Raw genomic sequence first — 23,838 nt, 5'->3', positions numbered from 1 at the left:
AACTCTGCCACGGTGCCTCTTTACTCACTAGTTCATTCTCCGGTGCACTAGTAGCCGGGGGTAGGTTTTCGGAACTTTGGTTTCATTTTTAACCGAATTAAAGGATCTGTTTGGCACCCTGGTCTGTGAACACTGCCACTTTTGGGGGTGTTTTTCCTGGTCCCTTGGGTTCCCTTGAGCTCCTCTGGGAATGTATTGTGATTTTAAAACGGACCGTTTTGCAGTTTCACGTGTTCCGAGCGCAAACCTCAAAGTGTCTTGGGAAAGCGTACTGAGGAAATATTGATTTTTTTTTGTTATGTCAGTGCCTTTCTAGTTTCGAACATCCTGTTATATTGCGTACGTGTGTGAAGTACTTTCTGGTTATGACAGAGTGTACTGGCTAGCATCACTGTCACGTACGTTTACTGCTGGACCAAGGCAATCGTCACAGACACACACACACACACACACACACACACACACACACACACGTATATATATATATTTTTTTTTAAAATTATTTTTTATGGTTCTGATAACTTTATTGGTGTGTCTAACATTTTAATGCAACTTGTGTATTCATTCGCCGTTATGAGAAGAATATGTTCTTGATGTCTCTTCCCCCTCCCCCCTTCGCTGTCTCCCTACCTTCCTCACTCCCTCTGGGTCTCTCTGTCTATGTGTGTGTCTCTTTCTCTGCCCCAGTTTCTGCCAATATATTTGTATTCTCAGTATGTTGAAGATGTGTGGGTGTTCAAGTGAGAGGATGAATTTCTATGAAATACCCTTTGCATCTTCTTTTAGCATTATATTCTTAGTAAAGAGATATGATGATAGTGTACATGTTGTTGCTGGTAATGATTGCAATGGTGTGTGTGTGTGTGTGTGTGTGTGTGTGCGTGCGTGTGTGTGTGTGTGTGTGTGTGTGTGTGTGTGTGTGTGTGTGTGTGTGTGCTATTCAATAACGCAGTGTAATGTGTCTGTATATGATTATTCACACACACACACACACACACACACACACACACACACACACACACACACACACACACACACACACACACACACACACATGAACTTGTTTTCCATTTCTCTCTCTCTCTCTCTCTCTCTCTCTCTCTTGTATGTCTCTGCCTGCTGGCCATATCGGTTAAAAGTCGTCATTCATCTTTCATAACACCGACATCAGTTTAAAGCCAAATCATTAATAAACCATAGGACTTGTTTGCACACAAAGCCGATATTTTTGCTCGACATTTTATGTAACTGACGCAAAAGTACGCTGTCAGAGCGAACTGGAAAGAAAAAGAAAAAAAAAAAAAACCAACAAAAAACCCCAAAAGCAAACAGAAGTGTTTGACGTCATTTTTCTTTCTTTCTTTCTTTTTTTCTATTCTGGGTTTGATTGGGGTTTTTTTGTGTTTTTTTTAACTTAAGGAAATTCGTGGCGACAGGTTGTCTTTTAAGTTTTTAATCCCGACCGATAAATCTGCATGATGAAATTGATATTATGAACTTGAAGAAAGAAGGTTTTGGCTGCAACTGACAGTATGTCTAGTTACATCTTTGCATGATAATTATGTGGGTTTTTTGTTTGTTTTTTTTTTTTGTTTTTGTTATCGTAAAAGTGTCTTTTTATGTAGAAATAGTTACATGCATCTTATCACCACAGAATTTTTTTGACAGGAATATTTAGGGGTCTGGCTGAAATAGCTTTTGTAAAAACAAAACTAAAACTAAACGTATTTCACACACGCATGCACGCGCGCGCGCACGCACGCACGCACGCACACACACACACACACAAATTGGACTGTGTCCTGTAAGCCAGAAGAATCAATGGATAACTCAAAGACCTTCGGAAGAAATTGAAGCCGCATCAAGTCCGTTTCCTGTATGTCTTCGCTCATCAGAAGGAAGAGATAAGAGCGTCGACAATCTTACCCGATTTAAAGACGGTATCTTAAAGGGGATCAGTGAGCAATAAGATTTTTGACGCTTCTTCCCCTCTCTTTTTCAGAGCGAAGACATATAGGACATTGATTTGCCACTTTGTCCATCTCTCTCTCCTTCCCTCCCCTCCCCCCCTCTCTCTCTTTAAATGTGTGTGTGTGTGTGTGTGTGTGTGTGTGTGTGTGTGTGTGTGTGTGTGTGTTTACGCAGTTATTTTTTACTGGTTCGAACTCAGAACAATGTAGCAGAGAACTCAACATCAGGGTGGCTTGTTGTATCAGGGTCAAAGCCGATTCTAATTTGTTCAGTCTTACCCATGAACAATTCATTGAACTTATCGGGAAGAGGCTACTTTTAGAGAAGCACTTTATTTTGCCCATCGTTTAACCACCGAGGCGGATGAGCTCTCTGGAGCACTCCCAGCACTCACTGTCCCACTCTGCTTATCCCCTTTCTCTTCACTGTCTCATCCCCTCCCGTTCAGTTCTGCGGCTCAAACACAACTATCCAGTGCATGGTGCCAGTGTGAGGAATGCAGAATCGGGAAGAACAAAGAGATGCGTTTCTCGCAGATGAAAATAATGTGTGTGTGTGAGTGATTGTGTGAGTGATTGTGTGTGTGTGTGTGAGTGAGTGATTGTGTGCGTGCGTGCGTGTGTGTGAGTGTGTGTGTGTGTGTGTGTGTGTGTGTGTGTGTGTGTGTGTGTGTGTGTGAGTGAGTGATTGTGTGCGTGCGTGCGTGTGTGTGTGTGTGTGTGTGTGTGTGTGTGTGTGTGTGTGTGTGTGTGTGTCTGTCTGTCTGTCTGTCTGTGTCTGTGTCTGTGTGATTCCAGGAAGCTGGGATCGAACAATACATATTTACAAGTCATCAACAGTCCTCGCTTGTCGATTCGTAATGCTGGATTCACGTGAGATTCGTCAATGTTTGGTTCATGCAACTTAGTTTGTGCTGGAAAGGGAAGTGGGGGTATGCATTGTGTGTTATGCATAATGATTCATTCACTTACGCAATTTTTCTTCTTTTTTTTTTTAATGACCGGTCCGGTTACAGAGAGAGGCAAAACGTGCGGAAAGTGACAAGGACTAGATTTCGGGAACAGCAAAGCCTGTGCATGTTAATCGTCTGACACCCGACACATGTAAACACCCATGGAGCATTAAAGGTAGCATGAAATGTCCATCATGATGAAAGCATACGAAGGATTACGTTCGTGCGTGGGCGCACACGAGTGTATGTGTTTGAGTGTATTTTGTGTATTTTTTTTCGGCTAATGAAAAACAACCACCTTGTAGTGAGCGCTTTACGAAAAGGAGTGAGTAAGCGAGTGAGAGATAGAGTAAAAAAAGAAAAAGAAAAAAAAAAAAAAAAGAGAAAAAGAAAAACAACAACTGCGGTTAACGGACTTGCATGCAACGGATTCCATCAGCAACAACAACGAAAGTCCAAGAACCCCGGACAAAGGAGAACAGGAATGTGACGAATCGCTTTTTGGACAAAGATTTCGGACATTATGTGGCCAGTGTAACAACGAGATATGACCAGTATACGAAAATTATACCATTCATCTGTTCACACTATCAATATTGAATGTGCTGTCTACAACATGTGATTGCGCATATTTGTAAAATAAGTATTGTTATTGGTCTTGGTAACAGGCGGTGAGAACGTGAGACTGATCAAATATTGAGAGTTTTATTAGACACTGAGGTTCGACTGGAGAAAAGCGCCACGTGCTCATACACAGCATTGACCGAATTACGACAGACAGGAAACAAACGCTCGCTTTGTTTTTCTGTGTCTCTCCCGTCTCTCGCTGCATTTGGCCATCTCCATCTCTCTCTCTCTCTCTGTGTGTGTGTTTGTGCCCCTCCCTCCATCACCCCTCTCCCTCTGGAAGAGTTCACGCGCACTTGTCATGGTAAGACGTACTTCACATCAGTCCCGCTTTAAGTGGTCCGTACTATTGCTGTTGAGAAACTTGGTGCAAGCGACTATGTGGACAATACCTGCAGTACCACTAAGTTTACAAGCGAGATGTGGGTGTTTCGTTGTTGTATCCATCGGTTCATGTACCGTCGTGCGAAGGAGAAAGTTGAGACGCGTTATCGGACATATCAAACCAAGGTGTAAGCTGGACGGTGTCTTGGTAGGCTTTAACCTCACCTTCAGTTTCTTCAGCAGTTGACGAATGCAGTGCCGGGACGTGGAGTCCAATCCTGCCCCTCCTAAGCAGTCCAGTATGAAACAAACCCGTCTGACGAGCAGCTGATCATCGAGGGAGAGTCTGGACAGTGTTCAACAGGAGAGACAAGGCGGGGGTCAGTCGGAACCAACTTTGGTGGCAAATCTGATGTCTGTGCCACTCAGGCACTCGTACCCAATTCGCCCGTATGGGTGCCAGATTTGACACAGAGAAAAATTATTTCGATGACATTTAGAAATCTTTTTCTGGTGTGAAAAATGAAGTGGAAACTCAGTGGGGAAATGGAAATGATGCACTCACAGATTGTAATGAAAAACTACAAGAAAAATGACAAATGCAGACAATCTAGAGTATCATTCCAAACGGAATAATGTTATTACACACGGCATTCCAAAATCAGAAAATGAGAAACTAGAATTAACTAGCGATTTGTTTTGATGGAGAACATAGTCTGAATTACAAGACTCTCTCATGATTGCAAAGGCAAAATTCAGGTACTTAAAGCTATGAGGAAACTGAAAGGTACGAATGTGTTTATCGGGAAGGACTTGTCTCAAATAATTTAGCAGATGAGAAAAATGTTGTCATCTCACGTGAAGACTGCTTAGGATCAGGCCAATCATTTTAAACCATTCCTCATTGAAGAGAAGAAATCTGTACTAGCTGACGATGGAAGAAACATTGTAGAAGTATCTCAGGAATACGGCCGGCCTTGGAGCATGTACGGGCGTTTTGTTCACGTAAACGAGACAGGTATTAATACTGGTGGGGACACTGTCAGGCCAGCATGGGTTATGGAGCGAGGTGCAGCCGAGCTGAACACTGCACGTCAAAGTTAAACCGGGACAGTTGACACATATTTTGCGCCCAGGTGGCATGGATCTTAACGAACGTGTAGGCAGACATACGCTGATACAGCGTATTTTCCAATGGACTGCTTTAGAATTGACAGCACCTTCCTCGTCTTTATCCTCGCTCTTCTTATATGTTTTTCTTCTTATTGTTTGTTTTCGGTTTTTGTTGTTGTTTCCAATGGATATTGAAGAAATTTCCAGGCAGCGGCCCTCTCCTATCTCTTGTTAATATGTATGACTGTGGTACGAGTGGCTTTTGTTAATGTCATTTTGAAGACCCATGGCTTGAAATGGGGATCTTATATAGGATAGTTTGTTCGTTTGTTTCAAAATATTTATTTTTAAAACTGGCATGCCTATTTCAAGTCCTTCACAAAATCAATGGCCCTGGTCTGTAAAAACAACAATATTTGTTAAGAAAAAAAAAAAGAAAAAAAAAAGATGGCATGCCTGTTTTTTTTTTTGTTTTGTTTTTTGTTTTGTTTTTTTTTTGGTTGGTTGGTTTTTTGGTTTTTTTTTTTATGAACCAGGTTTGTTGCTTTTTAACTCTTTTGACAGCTCAGCAGTCAAATGTTTGGGGTTTTTTTCTCCTGATTTTAGATTTTAAAGTAATGATGGGGGGGAAAAAAAAGAGAAGCTGAAATCACTGTTCTCATCTTTGCAGTATGCGACGATTCATTCAAGGGGTATTGACACTCAAATTTCTGCACCTGCCATCCAGGTTTACAGTGCAATCATTTTTTGGCCGTAACAGGGTTTTCACTTCTTTTTTTTAAAATTTTAAATTCGTGATCAAAATGTTGAATGAATCCAGACTGGTTTCGTTTTTACTTAGCCTAATTGTGATTGGCGAGAAAGCCAAGGCTGACAGCATTACCGGCACGAACACTGACAATGGACACCAGCAAACAGTAAGAAATGCTGTATTAACAACCGCCATGGTCAAGTGATTGGCACTGACGAATGAGAGGACGCAGTTACGATCCCCATTCAGAGGTGATGATTTTTGGCCCGTGACAGACTCCTACTTGGAGGTGAATGTGCTGTTGGCTTAAATGGGAAGACTGGGACTGCACATTCAAGCCATCCACGAAACAGATGAATCTCTGGACGTGTTTCTAAAATTTCCACTCCAACACTGCACGTGTCTGTATCTCTCAGCTTGGTTGACGCCGGGATACGCGAGCACAGCATTGTCCATATAGTTCCAAACCAATGTGGATTCCCTTAGCACATCTTCATCACCTATATCATTATCTAGATATATATTTTTAAATGCCTCAAATTTCAGGGCTCAAAACAGTTGTGTCGATATCGCATCAAGTTTAACGCTACCGATGGGGTTGTGCTTTTAATTTTCCCTAACGTGGCCAGCATTATAAATTCATGGATCTGAGCTGACTAGCGGGTTTTTTTTTCTTCCTCTTTGATCTCTCACATGGACGGACACTCCTGTTGCAAGCCCATGAAACGTGACATACATTCCTGTTCGATCAACCTGTAACGTGACATGGCATGTTCAGCACAGATGTAGCACACAACGAGGAGTTGGCCCACTCCCTGTCAGTCACCATCTGTCCCCAAGCAACACTGCACACAAGGAAGACTGCATGGGGTGTGTGGGTGGTGTCACGAGCTGATAAAAAAACCCAAACTTATTACTATTTTTAAGTCCGTGGGGTGGTGTGTGTGTGTGTGTGTGTGTGTGTGTGTGGTAGTTTGTGTTGTGTTTTAGTATAGTAGTAGTAGTAGTAGTAGTTTTAGTAATCGTCTCCAGTTTAACGTATTCCGACTTTTGTGACATTTTTTTGTTGTCTTGTTTATCCATAACTGTGCTGGATTGTGACATGTTCCAAATGAAATATTGCTTTAAGTGATATTTGACGGGATGTTGTGTGTGTGCGTGTGTGTGTGTGTGTGTGTGTGTGTGTGTGAAATGTGGCCGCACTGAGGCCGGGACACCGTGAGGACTTGAAAACCACTGTGCTATAAATAGTACCACAGCTGTTGCCCTGAACTTAGTTCTGTCGAAGTGAACACGGACCGGTATAGGTGATTGATTTCGTGACGCTCTCAGCCTTCGACCTCGCCTCACTCAGCCCCACCTCCTTATCCGTCCCACGACTCCTGCCCCTTCTCGCTCCCCTCCCCCTTTCTCTCCTCTTTCCCCTTTTAACCTGTTCACTGCTTAGCCTTAGTGAAATGGTATCAGAGCGGCATAAATTTGAAGTCCAGATGCTACACTTTGTGCACGTTTCAATGGTGAGTTTGCTGAACAAAACCTCAAAAGTTATTGCAGTCTCACGAGGAAGAAGTCGAATCACAAGAGTGGTGATTGACATCCTGACCTGCTGTAGGCTCATGTCTCAGTTGGGGGGCAGCCATTCACTGACGAGCATACTACCAGCGAGAGTCAAATGGTTAAAACTTACACTGACCAACAACACTTAAAGCCCTGTAGTGCGTTCGAACAGCTTGAACCATCAAGCGTACTCCATACCCTTCCTTGCTGGCTCTAACCCAGATCCTGTTTGGTTGAGGAGAAGACAAGACATAACTCTTACTGCTGCCGTGAGTGGGTCGGCAGGAAGACGCCAGTGTGGAGTGGGAACAATGCACTCCATGGTACGCATCAGCTAAGCTTGCTATGCAACCGTCCCAGCCCAGGCAGCCAGCCACGTGCTCAGGGCGGATTACTGGCTCATAAAACTTGAACGCTCCGTTGTTTTTGCTCGCGCGGAGCCAAAAACAGTTTCCAGCTAACTATATGGGAGTAGACAGCAGATCGTTCTGTCTAAAACAAGTATGTAAATAAATATTATGTAGTTAAGTAGACAGATAAATGCAAATACCGCGCTGTCAAAAAAACATTTTCTAATTAATTATATGGGAACAGGCAGCAGATTGTTCTAAAACAAATGAATTAACGCTTGAATAAATAAATTCATAAATGAAAAAAATTCTGATCTTTGCAACCAGACAAGTGCATCAGAAAAGAACAGACTCCAAACTCTCAGCCTCCATGCAAGCAGTTCACCATAACTTCTTTCCATCGTCACAGTGCTCAGATGCCAGATATGCTCTTGCCACTGGTATCGTTTTTTTTTTTTTTTTCTTTTCTTTTTGTTTGTTTTTTAATCCCGTGTGTGTGGTGTTTAATTCAGATTGGTCTGAACACGAATCTTACATTTACCTAGTTGCACACACGCGCCGAGATACTTTTATAATACCCAGATCCTCGTTTTGCTTTCAGGTTCTCAGGGTAAATAGGGCTGATAGCGATAAACTCTCCTGTGCCCAGCCGTCGTCGGGTATGGGAGGGTGTGTGTGGGGGGGATGGGGGGGGGGGGGGAACCACGGATTTTATAATTTTCTTCTATATGTGTGGTAGAAGGGGGGGGGGGGGTGGGGGTAGGGGGGGGGGGACATCTTAGTGAGCGCACAGACCTGAACCGCCAAGGTAGCTTCCTGGTCACGTGGCCTGTATTTTCACCCTCATGTTTTTCGGGGCGGCAAGACTTGTGCAGTCCGTAGTTTTTACTGACAACCCCTATCAATAATCACAGTGGTTCAGTGCACGTGTGTGTGTGTGTGTGTGTGTGTGTGTGTGTGTGTGTGTGTGTGTGTGTGTTTACCTACATGTGTGTGTTCACGTGTATGTGTGTCTCTACGCATGTATATGTATTTGCATGTGTCTGTGTGGTGTGTTTGGGGTGGTGGTAAGGGTCATGACCGTAATCAGAAACGTGAAACAGAAATTAGCCTGCATTTCCGTTGCCAAGTTGCCTTCGTTTTCGCCCAGAATCGATGACGACAGAGACAGAGAGAGAGAGAGAGAGAGAGAGGGGGAGGGGGAGGAGGGGGGGTGATACAGATTCATAGGAACGCGCGCGCACACACACACACGCGCGCGCAATCAAACAAGTACACGTTCGCGCGCACGCGCGCACACACACACAAACACACAGATTTTATCGATTAGAGACAACCTTAAAAGTATAGTGGGGGTTGAGGGTCGTCGGGGCGGGAATGGGTGGCGTAAGATTGGGCAGGCAGCGTATTGGAATACACTGACAACCTCATTTACTATAGGATTTATCGTGATGTGCACATGACGTGACAGTGTGACTCGATGTAGAGTGTGTGTGTGTGTGTGTGTGTGTGTGTGTTTGTGCGCGTGCGTTTCAGTCAGAACTGTTCTCTTTTTTTTCGGTTATGTTGTTTTTGTTGTTGTTTGTTGTTGTTGTTGTTTATAAAGAAGTATTCTGTTCACTTAGCAGCACATTCATCAGTTTATTTCTTCATTCATTTATTTATTTTTACGCGTGTTTTTTTAAGTGCGAGATGTGTCCGTGCTGGACAGTAATAACATGACGGAAATTGATCAGCGTTGCCTTGTGGTGTGCGTCTTACACTGCCGTATGGGAGATTGTAGAAGAAACCAAAATAACATCGTAAACATGTTCAGATCGAATATGCTTCTCTTTAGTGTTGAGTACACAGACGGCCCGCACAGAAAGATCACAGAACGAGTGTGATTCGCTTCATGGATGCGTTTTTTTTTTGTTTTCGTTTAGAGCGTAGTACCTGTTTCCGAAAAAAAAAGAAAAAAAAGACCCGCAGGTATGCGTATCTCTCGGGCCCGGCTGACCCAAGGACATTGCTGGAAAGGAGCGAGGAACGGGGGCCAGACGTTTATCTTTAAACCGAAATATATCACCATGACTTTATCGTCATCATTCTTAGCGAGCAGCAGAAAATAAAGTAAGAGAAACACATTTCGAAAACTATGATTTGCAGACATTTATTATCATCTGCTCTCTGTATGATCTCACTGCTGAGTTTCAATTTGCCTTCCACTCCATATCTGCATTAGATGTTGGGTTAGTCGAAGTCTCTTTGAAGAATCATTTATTACATTGATGGTCATGCGTAGCTGAATTCGAACAGGCACAACGTGTTCCATTTTCCCCTATTTTATATATTTTTTTTAATGGTAATTTTGTTGAATAATGACCTTGAAAATGAAGAGACACAGCTGTATGAGTGTCTTGCATGTATAGTAATGAAGAGAGATGGGAGAGTGTGTGCAGTTATCTTCCTTTCTTGTCACCTGCCGCATCATTTATGTTTAGAAACCTTTCTTTCACAATTCTCTGTGCGTTTTCATAAGGATGGGCATTTGTAAAAACAATATGTTACAATTGTTCACACTGTATGGATTTTTTTAAGCTTAGATGTGCGTACTGATTTGGTGAATGTATGGCTCTCTTGCACAGCCTCTCAACTATTACATGCAATTCCTTGGGGTACAACGTATACCTCAACGACACAGCAATCTGCAGGGTCTACTTTGGCGGATGACCTCAAGGTGATGTGACATCAACAGCTCCAGCTGAACTGCTGATCCAGTATATTATGAATAGCTGGTATAGGCGGCGTGGAGTGACGCCGCTCATTTGGCTCTCGGGATGTGATGTGGAAGATATGACATGGGACATAATCTAAGATGATGACTGATGATTTCTTTCTCTGTTTGCCCGGCTGCAACTATGTCGGCATTTGTACATACATAACAAACAAACGGAGAAATGGGTCGATGATGAAAGAAAATGACAGTGTAGCATTCAGGTTTACGATTACGGCTGACGGTTGATTTTACGGATCCACTCCCTCTTGGCAACAGTGTGGATGGTGGGCGGAGGGGGGGATGGGATGTGGGATGGTGGGGGTTGGGGGGGGAGGCGGGGGAGGGGGGGGGGGGGGGGGGGCGGCAGCGATCAATAACGAGTCCCCAGGCTCATATTTCCAAACCTTCATACCGAAAGGCCGCCGCTGCTTGCGTCTGGGCTGCTTGACAGTGAGAGACACGTCTGCTGTCCCCTGTCTTGCAAATGGTCTGCATCCGCTGAGACTGCAGTGGTAACCGTGGCCTTGGGAGCTTCTTTACGAGGCTGTGTGGAAGGGGCGAGGGTGTGTGTATATTGGGGGGTCGGAGGGGTGGGGGTGGGTGGGGTGTGTGTGTGAGAGGGAGGGGATTTGCGGGGGATAGGGGGGGGAGGGAGATGATGAACGTGCGCATAAGCGGATGAATTGGGTGGAGGAGGGGTGGGGAGACAGAACATTGGACTTCCATTAAATTTCTTATGTCAGGGATTGAAATGCCTGATGGTAAATTGTGAGGATTGTTTTGATCTGCTGGATACGTATGTGCATAGAAATATGTACATACTTGTTTATATCAGAACCCATCCAAGTGGCTGTTCACGGACTGAAGATTGAAAGACGCACTTGATCTTTCCCACGAAAACATATATTGATGGATTCCTACCCAAACGAGGTCCAGACAGACACAGACAGAGCTCATGAAATTCAATGCAAAGACTACCAGCCTCTTCACTCGATAAATAACAAACAAACAAACAAACAAAAACATGGAAGAAAAATATTTGCTCAAGTACGCAATTTTGATTTCAACATGAAAACCTTGCATTAATTCGTGTGTGGAACGAAAATCATTGAACAAACATGGCATCATCTCTTATTATACATCTTTCTTCGTTTTTGTAATTAAAAAGGAATTGGCAGACTGTTATTGTTGTTAAAATGTTTGAATATATAATTTGCACGTAAAATGAGCACACAATGAGCGCGAGTAGAAGTACTGACAGTGACTGGGTGGACAGACAAACGGGCAAGGGCAGTTTACAAAAATAAAATAATAATAAATAATAATGGTATTTATATAGCGCTGGATCTTGTGCAGAGACAAATCAAAGCGCTTTCGCACCAGTCATTCACACAAGAAACAACAAAAAATCATAAACGAAAACATCAACTTACTGAAACCACTCGAGTCTTCCATCCCACTAAGCAGAACAGGAAAACCTTGGGGGGAAAAATCAGAGGGACAAATATTGGTCAAGCAGTACCAAAAAAACTTGCTTTTCGATACAAATAAGCCAATATAAATCCCCACACCAGCATGAGTACTTCTTTGAATGCTGCTTCAGATTACGTCGTTTTGTTGTGGGAAGAAAGACTGCCAATATTTATCAAAGACAGAGGAGAGAGAAATGTAATGGGGAAAAGGAATGGATCGACTTGCGAGCAATTCCCATGACATACCCAAAAATTGCTGCCCGTCAGATATATCCCGTTCTCTGTCACTCTCTGTGTCTTGTCTCTGTTTGTCTGTCTGTCTCTCTCCTTGTCCGACTATGTGACTGTTTTTTGTCTGTCTGTCTGTCTGTCTGTCTGTCTGTTTCTCTCTCTCTCTCTCTCTCTGTCTGTCTGTCCGACTATGTGACTGTTTTTGTCTGTCTGTCTGTCTGTTTGTCTGTCTGTTTCTCTCTCTCTCTCTCTCTGTCTGTCTGTCTGTCCGACTATGTGACTGTTTTTGTCTGTCTTTCTGTCTATCTGTCTGTCTGCCGGTCGGTCGGTCTCTCTTTCTTTGTCTCTGTCTCTTTCGTTCTCCCCCCCCCTCCCGATCTCTTTCTTAACCCTCTCTATTTCTCTTCCCCCCCCCCCCTGACCCCCCCCCCCCTCTCTCTCTCCCTCCCTTTCTCTCGCTATATTCGGTTCAGTTTAGTTCACTTTATGATTGTGTTTAATATCTCTTCATTATTTATTATATTAAACAGCACGCGCACGCGCGCGCAGTGTGCTCTCTCTGTTTCTTTCTCTCTCTTGCCCCGTATGCAAATGTGCTGTAGAAACTGAACTTCACTTCTTTAAAAAAAAAAAAATCTGCTTTGAAAGGCCTCAAACATTAGTTATTTCCTCAAAAATATTACAGACACCAACTGTATTTCAACTTGCTTTGCTTATGTCCTCAACAAATGAGTTTCTTATTACATCTTAAAAACAGATTGCCATTTACTTGTATAATAAAGCATTTATAATCAGCAGTGCATTAATTAATTAATTATTATTGGTTGTGCATTGTTCAGTTTGTAGTTTTTCATTGCTGATGTGCATTGTCATCTATATACATTTGTTTTTGATCGTTTGTTCACTGTGCCCCCTTCATGAGGGGTCATGGTCTTTATTAGATAAATGATCCCCCCCTCTCTCTCTCTCTCTCTCCCCTCCCTCTCTCTCATCCCCATCCCTGTCTCCAAACGAGGCGTCAAAACTGTTAGATAAATATGCACGCAGTTCAGTTCAGTCACCTGCAAAAAGGTGACTAAAACTGCCACCGTTGTCTACAGATATAATCGATTTCCTAGGGAAGACATCTGCTTCATGTCTGCTCCAATGCGCATAGTACATTTCCGAATCTGCAGACCCTTCAGCAGAACAATTCTGGCATTGATCATAGTTGCGCGTTGCAGGTAATAGTGACAATAGTATTCTGGGTGAACACACACACACTCACACACACACACACACACACACACACACACACACACACACACACACACACACACACACATAACACAACACAACATTGTTGGTAAATGATCATGAAACAAACTTTGCAACTTAGTTACTTACTCAGTTACTGACTACTTTCATTTTTTTGAAAAATGTATATAAACAAAAATAAGGAATATATTTACAAAACAGGGAACTGCATGTGACAGTTGGATCACTCATTTACTAATGCTGCCTGCATCCCACACCACCCCCACATCCTTTCCGTCTCATTCTATTTTCCGCATCCTCCACACACACCCCAGACACACACATAGAAACATGCACACTATAAACTAGTGAAAACACATGTGCATATTCAAATACAGTTACGTTTCATTCCCCCCTCTACCCTCTCTATCTCTATATATCTATCTATCTGTCTGTCTGTCTCTTTCTCGTTCCCTCACCGTCCTCTCTCTCTCGTGTTCTGGAAGTAAAGTTGTTAAAATCTCTTTCGCTGTGCGCGCGCGTCTCTCTCTCTCTCTCTTTCTCTGTGTGTGTGTGTGTGTGTGTGTGAAAGACAAGACAGAGAGAGAGATAAAGAGAAAGAGGAGTATGGGTTGATTGGCAGCATGAAAACGTATGAGCATGAGTGCGTGTTGGCGTTAGTCCAGACATTGTGGCATGTACTGGTGTTTTAAACCTTGTTACGGTTGAACTGACAATTGAAATTGATTCTGATTCTTATCCGTGCTTGCGATGGAGTTTCCCTTAAACAAAGGGAGCAAAAGCTTGCACCGTTGTCGTCTCCAGACCTGGTCGATTCCCCGCAGGAGACACGCATTTCTTTGGAGCCTGTAATGCACTAAAAAGTATGTTCCTTTGTCTGGAGACCGTCTGGCAGAAGAATGGCATATGGCATGGAACAGCATTGCATGCTGTTGACAGGGGTAAAGGGTGGTGGGGGGTCGTATAATATGATCTGAAGGGGGATAGTTTCTCTGAAGTGTTGATATTATTTGCAGAATAGGAAGAGCTGGATTGGGCGGACACGTTTCATCTTCTTTCCACAACCATAGTTTCGTCATAAGATGGGAATTAGTAGAAAGGTATATGGATATACACCCCACCCCCCTCCCTTCCCGAAAATCACTGTTCCGTTTTCCCTTACACTCACAAAAAAAATTGACCATAGGCCTTCACCCAGAGAGTAGATAATAGATGGATGGATGGATGGATGGATGGATGGACAGATGGATAGATGGAAAGAAATCAGGAGGTGCCGTGGCAGAATCTATAAGGCTTTAGATTTATGGTTCATTGTTCTTCATGTTCGATGCCCCGTTTTGGCATGATCTTGTATTATTGAAAAAGCACTTTACTCCGATTTTCCTCAAACCACTAGGTGTGGATGGGAAACTGACTTAGGTTGAGGAGGGTTACAATACGGTGGAAGGAGATGATTGAGCCCTGCATTCCTATTCGGAGCCCTAGACACAGTGGATAGATATATTTCTTCATAAAAGAAATCAAGGACCGATGGCCATAAAGGCTGTCGGACCTTTAAGATTTTTACACACACACACACACACACACACACACACACACAGAACCTTGCATGAAAAAGTCCACTGTTGATAACGAGTGTTCACGTGACGTGCTGCCGTTCACAGAACGTAGGAAAGATATTGAGAAACAAATCCTGTTTTGAATGATCAAGCATTGACAGCCAGCCTGTTTTCCCACACATGGAAAAAATAAAGGATAACTGCCCACGACAGCAGGACTGCTTCTGGTATTGTTGTTCCAGAATACTTCGTTCAGCTGCGAGAAGAAGGATTGCCAATAATACCTATCACCAGTGACGGAGGAGAAGAGGGGAAAACTAATAACGGCCCGACTCGCAAGGACATTCTTTGATATGCGCAACGCAAATTGCTCCCCGTCAGATGTGTTTTGCTTTCTCAGTGTCCTGTCTGTCTGACTCCATCCTACTCCTCACCCCACCCCCGCTCCCCGCCTCCTCTCTCTTGATGTCTTTGTCTTTGTCCATATCTAATCAAGCAAGCAAGCAGGCAAGCGTGTGTGTTTGTATGTGAAGGTAAGTGCGGGGGTGGGAGTGGATGTGTCCTTGTTCATGCTGTATGATTTATTATTTTCTTTTTTTTTTTCTTGGCCCACTTCTTTGTTATGGTCCAGAGGCCTATCAAAAACTTTGTCAGTTGTCAAACACGTGTGTGTGTGTGTGTGTGTGTGTGTGTGTGTGTGTGTGTGTGTGTGTGCGTGCGTGCGTGCGTGTGTGTGTGTGTGTGTGTGTGTGTGTGTTGTTTATGCATATACAGGCAGTAAATCCAGGAAAAAAACAATAAACCAGCAAAACATTTTTAGAATTTTAGTTCATGGTCTTCTCAACATATCAGTATAGTAATGGTATAAAGAGGTGTATAGAGTTATTTATAACTAAGTGAAAGGGTAGAGATCTTCTTCATCCTAATTGTATGATATCACGTTCTGCACCATAATTGGATTGTATCAGGACAGAATTCTGTTGTTACGCATTCTTTCTGTAATAACCACCGGCACCTGGTGACCATTTCTGTTTCCATTTATTGTGTGCAATCGACTAAAGGTGTGTTGTCCGATTTTTGTCAACGTATGAAAACAGGTTTTGATTACTACCTTCAGGTCTCTAGTTTTCCATTGAATTTCATCACTAATGTCCCTGAATTGGGAGAAAACCGTGATCGTTCGAAAGAAATTACTAAAGTTTATTTGCAAAAGACAGAAAGTTAGCTCCTCAACCCTGCTTAATTGTCGCAGTCACTTGGGGACTGATGGTGAAACGGAAGTGGGCCACACCAGTGCTGACTGCAGTGACTTGATGAGCCGTTCATGGAGTGAAGGGTTCTTTATCTCATTCAGTACGGCCAGTCCTCTCTTCTCCTCTACACAGACCCCTCGGATGTCCAGTGGGTGTCTGAATGACCCAACCTTTAGCTTCCGTCGTCAGAATTGTGGTATTCTTTGTCAACATTCACCTCTTCAGTATAAGAGCCTTCCGCTTGTAATATTTTGATGGTGGTAATTGGGGTGAAAATGTAATGGATACCTCTTTCCCAACCTGTAATACCTTCTGAAGAACTCCACGCACCAGAGCACTACAGAGGTGCTTTCCGCCTCTTGTGCGTTGTTCGGAAAATGAAGTATTTAAAAAGAACTTAGCAAACCTACGTTTTATGATATATGCCGTAATATAAATATCACACCTTTTGAACTTTGACACTCAACATCCAATATAAAAACCACAAACAAGCGATCAACAAGATTGCAATCATTATACTTCGCTGAGCCACGAAAGCCTATTATTCTGTTTTGCAATTCTGTGTACGTGTTACTTATTTTACCTCTTTACGTTCACAGTTATGACCGTGACTGTTTCCAGATACATAGGCTTGCTTAGGTTATCCATATTGCTTGGGAACATTTAATCATTATTTGTGTTTGGTGTGTTGATGATATTTCAGGAAAACGTCACAATCCAGGTGTGCATTATAGAAATAGTTATTGAAGCTGACAGACTCTGAACTGACTGACATAACAACAGTAACCCCCTCCCCACCACCCCCTCCCCCGTCTCTCTGTGAGCTGCACCAATTTCCTGCATGAAGGTTCGTTATGCCCTGGCTTATTCTGTTCGTAAATGACAGGAAGGCAGCCTCACATGCACTTGTTACACATAGTTTAAGGACTGAGTGGTTTCACTGGCTGGCATTACCACCACGGTTTGCTGATGCAGCAGCTCGCTGCATGCTGCTTGCTATGTGGTCACTACCTTTGCACTCTCTGCCACCTTCACCTTGCTTCCTTCTAATCGATCCTGCTCTACCCACTCTCCTGTCCCGTCTATGACCTCCATGGTCAGCAGTCCATCGTTTGCTCTCCGTTTAGTCAGCAGAAGGTCAATAAATATTGATCAATGTAACTTGATGTACCCATTTTACAAGTGTGGTGGATTTTCTCGTGTTTGACTGTCTCCTGAAGCGGGCGTAGTTCTGTATGCAATATTGATAGTGAATGCCCGTTGCACAGTTGCTTCATTGTTGGAAATGATCAAAAATGGCGTGGTGGAGGGTCTGGCTGATGGGGAGGGGAGGTAGGGGTGGAGGGTTGTAAGTTGTCTGAGCTCGACTCTGCCAGGCGAACAGCTCGCTTGGCATGGAAACAGTCCTTTTTCATGCCTGACTGGAATGCTGATTGCCATCAGCTGAAGTGAGTGCGAGTTGTGAGGCAGGTTGTGTGTGTACTGGGATATGCAGAGCTGTTGTCGGGACAGGGTAGGCCAGAAAGTACCGCGGGTGTAATGAGCTGCACTGGAATGCCAGTGGTATTCTCCCCGATGGGATAGATTTGGCCGGTGTGACTAACATGCCTGTGGCGTTAGAACTGATTTTGAAAAAGACCTCCCTCACCCTCTTCCTTTTCCTCCATTGCTTACATTTCTTTTTCTCTTCATTTCCTCAGATATTTGATTATATGCCTGAAGACAAAATGCAGATATTAAAAACAACACAAAAAACAACAAAAACACACACAAAAAAAACCACCACAATACATGTAGGAACTTGTTTTGGGAAATGCTATTGATAAATCTCATGATTTTGAAAATATGTACGAAAATGAACTGCCCCCGTTAATGTTAAGATGACTCATTTATTAATTATGTATTCATTCATTTATTCGTTTTGGTGGGTCCTCCAGCCTCCTCTTTTTCACAGTTTTCAATAAAGGGTTCTCCATCCTATTTTTCCCCTTTTTCTTTCCTTTCCTTTTTATTGTTTTTTAAATTTGTTTTATAACATAATTCTGTTTAATGCGAACAAAAAATAAACAAACAAAACAATGACAAAAACAACAAAACAAAACAAGAAACAAACAAACAAACAAAAAACAAAAAAACAAAAAAGCAACAAAACAAAACAACAAAAACGTAAACATACAAAATCAGTTTTAAGGTGCATCATATGTCTTCTTAATTGGCCAAAATACAAACAAGATGTAGAAGTGTATTTTATCGATATTTGTTTTTCTTGTTTACTTCTGACTTCTTTTTCTCTCTCTCCAATATATATATATATATATATATATATATTTATTTTTTTTTTTTTTTTTTTTTTATTTTTTTTTACCTGTCTCTCGACCTGTCATTCTTTTTTTCGTCATTCTTATTTGTCCATTCATACACAATTCATAGTCGGCTTGCTTCTGAATTTATGGACAATCTCTTTGACAGATTTCGTGTTTAATGAGTTTTTCGTTCATTTTAGTTTTGTATTACTCAAGTGTGTGTTCGGTCTAGGTGGCCCCACCTCCCCGCCCCCCTTCTCTCTCTCTCTCTCTCTCTCTCTCTCTCCAATTAATTATGTAAGTGCATCAGTTAATACACTGATCGAATAATAATGATAATAATAAAAATCCAAATTGTATTTGATTTTCTTCCTTTCCCCCCCATACACATTCAGAATATGTAACCGTGTTACATCCAAGATAGTTCACGAACCTTCATCAGTATAGAATTTAAAATGAAATAAAAAGAAATGGGACTAACAATGTAATAAATGAATAACAAAAAAACAAAAAACAAAACAAAACAAAACAAAAAAAGAAGAAAAAAAAGCTGTGGTGTGTAAGTGAACGTTCACAGATTGGTGTGTGTGTGTGTGTGTGTGTGTGTGTGTGTGTGTGTGTGTGTGTTAACATATCACATACTTGCATTCGCCATGACAGCACCTATCCTTCAAATCTGGTTAGAGGGGATCGTTCTGGTACATTCCAAAACTGCTTCTGTTTGCATTTTGTATTTTTACACTTAAAACTAAAACCACACGCTCTTGCCAAAAAACAAAACAAAACAAACAAACACACAATAAAAGAAAGAAAAAAAAGTGCCTTCCATTCCTGATGCAATCCTCGATCATCGGACCCCAGGTCCAGTCACATGGAACAGGTCTCTGGCAAGAAATTGGCGATGAATCATAAGAAGGTTTTATTCTATTTTGTCGTCGTTTGGTTTTCTACTCTGCAGATGGCCTCTGAAAAGAAATGAGAAAGAGAATGCTGTCACTTAACTCAGAACTGTGTGGAGGCAAAATGGGCTTACTTAAAGCGTGTATGGGGTGTTTTTTGTGTGTAAGGGGGGTGGAGGGGACCCTGGGGGCGTGAGGGGGGGGGGGGGGTGATTGATTGTGACAGGTCTAGGAGACCAAGAAAAATCACAGCGGTAACTGCACCTGCCAGGAATCCTGGCTCACTATGAACCTCATGCACCACACGGACCGAAAAAGCATTAAGAAGAAGAAAGGATGAAAAAAAAAGAAGAAAAAAAAAAAAGGAAGAACGAAGAAAGGAGAAAAATCTGCTGTTCTGCATGAAGAACAGCAAGGAGATTAATGGCAACACTGCACTTTCTTTAAGGTTGGCTGAGAAATAAAACCAGAAAGAAGAAGAAGAAGGAGAGAGAGAGAGAGAGAGAGAGAGAGAGAGAGAGAGAGAGAGAGATAACAAAGAAGAAAAAAATCTCCTCTTCATGCATGAAAACCGCAAGAAGATGAACGACAACACAGCACTTTTTTCTTTCCTTTATATATATTTTTTATATTCAAGGTTGTTGTTTTGTTTTTCTTAGGTTTTACGCAAAGGTCAAATTGGGGGCGATTATGTATGCCTATCTGTCTGTCTGTCTTGGCCCCAAACTAGATTCTTCAGTTGGATGTGCTGTTAGCTTTGTCTGCATAGTAATGTAGGCCTGATAATGAAATGGACCCTCCCCTCTCCTTGCAAAGGATATCTTGCTAAGTACCTGTGCAGGCCTGAAATACCATCTGCCAGGGAGACGAATGAAGTGCGGTATGCTTACTGGGCCGTGAAAGCCTTTAATTCTGCTCCGGGGTATTGTCTGCATGTTCCTAGTAAGTCTGATCTTAGGTCTTTATTTCTTTCATTTGACAACGATAATGACAGTCATCTCACCTACGCCAGTTGCCCCGCCAGGGAAATGGGCCGCCAACAAGCCCTCTCCAGTCAACCCGATGTACAGCCTATTTAGACCCCCGTTGGTATTTACCCCCAGGTCAAAACCAAATATCCCAGATTCAATCTGTGGTCAGTATAGACCGACTTGGAATAGCCCACGATGGTAAGCTTCAACTGGTCAGAACTGACCCCCACCTACCCCCACCCCACCCCCCAGTTGGATTCAACCCCTCATCCCATCTCCACGTAATGGGTTTGGGGATCAATGAAGTCTGGCTAGAAATGCCCCCTGGGATGAATTTGGTCCAGTTACAGTCAATCCAGGCTGTTAAAAAAGAACTCCCTCACGTTTGCGTCTGACAATGCATAAAGTATTCATTATTTTTTTATAAACTTGCTTTCATACAATATTACATAGAAACAATTCATATTCAGCAGGATTGCTTTCAGTGTAAATATTGCATTGATACTCACCTACTATTGCTTGTGAGCACGGTGTTGATATTTCGGGAAAAGACCACTGGTGTTTTGTCCAATCATTGAGAGTCTCTGGAGCAGTTCCGTTTTGGAGAATGTTACCAAAAACAGCAACACGCACTCGTACTCGCGCACACACACAGACACACCCACTGCTCGCGCAACATTCTGTTGCATCTGATATGCAGGAGCTGTGGCTTTTACTGATGTAAGAAGTTCCACAGGTGATCGGGGATGGTGTGGGATTGAAGAGGTGTGTCCAGTCACGACATAGTATGGCAACGAACTGTATGTCGTATCTGACTTGCTCATTTTTATTTTATGCATGGCCTACTTGTAAGTAAATCCAGACCATGGAAATGAGATGTTATCGCAAGATTAACTAAACGTTAAATACACTGATGATATTATATCTGAACAACACACACACACACACACACACACACACACACACACACACACACACACACACACACACACACACACACACACACACACACACACACACACACACACACACACACACACACACACACACACACACACTGTTTTAGTTCTACAAACTTGTCGACCCATGTAGTACACATGGCGTGTGATCAGACATAACGCAGTCATGACCAGAAATCCTGTTTCACACGGCATTGACTGCTTTAGAATCATTCGACTACGAAGAGTATATAGTCTGAAATGGTGAATTTACTTATTTACTTATGTGCTCCTAGTGTTTATTTAACTACTTGACTGCTGCTGACAGGTACAGTGAAGGCTGTCATCTCACTGTGATACAACTGAGCTTCCAGGTCAGGACATTAGTCATCACTCTCTTGTAAGACTTTTTCATTTTGGAATTGCATTATCTTTGTTCAGCAAATTCAATTACACCACTTAAAAGTACACTAAAAACTGTAACTGCAATGATGATCGATGCCTCACCGATCTCGTTTCTCCGTGGTTCAGTAATCAAGGAGTTTACTGGCGTGTCGTTATGTACATAGTATATTCTCTGAACTGGATAACGGCAAAGAAGGAAGGGCGGGAAGGGGAGGGGGGGGAGGGGCGTGGGGGGGGGGGGAGCTGGTCTTGTAACGACACTCACATAGCATACGGCTGTTGCCAACGAGCCGCCAGCCTCCCTTAGGTTCTGTTACTGCTCTGTTCTCCCCTCCGTCTCCCCACCTATCCCCCCCCCCCCCCCCCCAGCACACAAATACTTCTCCCACTCCTACCCCTCCCGTGTTTTGTATTCTTTGTGTGCAGCCGGCAGCGAGCACACAGCTAATAACTGGCTGGATGCCTGCTAATGGGCCTCCCTGTGAGGTGCCCGTAATGCGATTTGGCGATTTAGCGGGCGGGCCGGCCAGGGAGGGATAGAGGTCATTGTCACAGGTTAGGGGCTTCCCGCCTCGCCTGTCACTGCTGTTTTCGTTCGGCCAGGTTGGACAGAGGCTCGATCTGTAACGTAAGAGAGCTCCAGAGAGACATTTCCATCAGAAACTCACACACAGTGTGACTCTTAATGGTAAAAAGGGACAGTTCTTACGTGTGTAAACAAAGTGAGTCTGTGTAATGACCCGTGTGTGTGTGTGTGTGTGTATGTGTGTGTGTGTGTGTGTGTGTGTGTGTGTGTGTGTGTTTTACAGCACACCCCAGTAATGCTGGAAATGGACTTTACTGTGCCTTATTGCTGCTGGAAAGATCATACTTTGTATCTTTTCAACTTTATTTGATTTAAGAACTGATGGCTAATCATCTCCTCTGTGGTCGACTGGATAAAAAGCAACATGATTTCTGTTTTCATTCCGCGATCCGATTAAGATCAGCAAACGTCAGCTTTTGATTGCTGAGAGAGAGAGAGAGAGAGAGAGAGAGAGAGAGAGAGTTTGACGTACTTTTAGCCACAGACATATACGAGAACATTCGGGAAATGGTTGGAAGTATGGTTTTCAGTGCTTTATGGTGCAATATCAGCAATATCAGCTGATGTTTTTGTTGGAATAGATACTGCACTTGATAACTGAAAAAGTCAAATTCATTATGATGCTAATGTGTGCATTACCTGAACAGGAAAAAAAGTGTCAAGAAAGAGCAGGAGAATCTAGACTGAAGTATGACACACATTCTTCTCCTTTGTTGGAAGGACTGTAATTTTGTGTGAATACTGCCATCTGAAAAGTAATATGCCCGTGGCCGTTTCTCTTTGTCGGTCTCTGTCACAATCTGTCTGCCTGTCTGCCTGCCAGTCTGTCTGTATGCCTCTCTCTGCCTGCCTGTCTGTCTTTCTGTCTCTGTCTGTCTGTCTGTCTGTCTGCCTGCCAATCTGTCTGTATACCTTTCTGCCTCTCAGTCTCTCTGTCTATCTGTCTGTCTCTGTCTCCGTATGTCTGTCTGTCTGTCCGTCTCTCTCTCTCTCACACACACACACACACACATCCCTCTCTGTCTCGCACTCTTATATTGTCAACCTCTCTCCCCACCACCCTCATTCTCCACCTCCTCCTCCCCTCCCAACACACACACACTCTGTCTCTCTGTCAAGGAGCTCAACCTTCAAATGTATATGATCATCCACAAAACCTCCAGTACGAGATATTCCTCCCTTCTATCTCCGTGCTTTCCTCTCCACCCCACTACCCTTCCCTGCTAATAAATAAAAATCCAAAAAAAGGAAGAAAAAAAAACATGTTGAAAAGTTGTGAGCAGAAAGAATGGAAAAGAAAAGACAGGCTGGTGGGTGAGAAAAGGAAGGAAGGAAGGAAGGAAGGAAATCCTGCCCAAGTTGTTTGTTTGCAAGCGTGTGTGTATGTGTGTGTGTGTGTGTGTGTGTGTGTGTGTGTGAGAGAGAGGGAGGGAGGGAGGGAAGGAGAGTTTCAGTGTGAACACTTCCAACAGCACTTTTATTACCTCTTCAAATGTTTCCCATCCACCCAAATAATCAGTGATTTGTTCTTATTAACAGGCTGTGTCCTCAGTATGCATGC

General features: G+C 43.0%; 1 protein-coding gene across 2 annotated transcripts in view; it reads left to right on the top strand.

Annotated features, from left to right (window-relative positions):
• LOC143298182 (diacylglycerol lipase-alpha-like) overlaps positions 1-23,838 on the top strand; it is a 130,656-nt gene that overhangs the window by 65,153 nt on the left and 41,665 nt on the right. The window lies entirely within an intron of this gene.

This window comes from Babylonia areolata, chromosome 23 (genome assembly GCF_041734735.1).
Source record: "Babylonia areolata isolate BAREFJ2019XMU chromosome 23, ASM4173473v1, whole genome shotgun sequence".
NCBI classification, from domain to species: Eukaryota; Metazoa; Mollusca; class Gastropoda; order Neogastropoda; family Buccinidae; genus Babylonia; species Babylonia areolata.
Note: the sequence above shows the minus strand (reverse complement) of the source record. Positions and strands in the feature narration are given on the sequence as shown.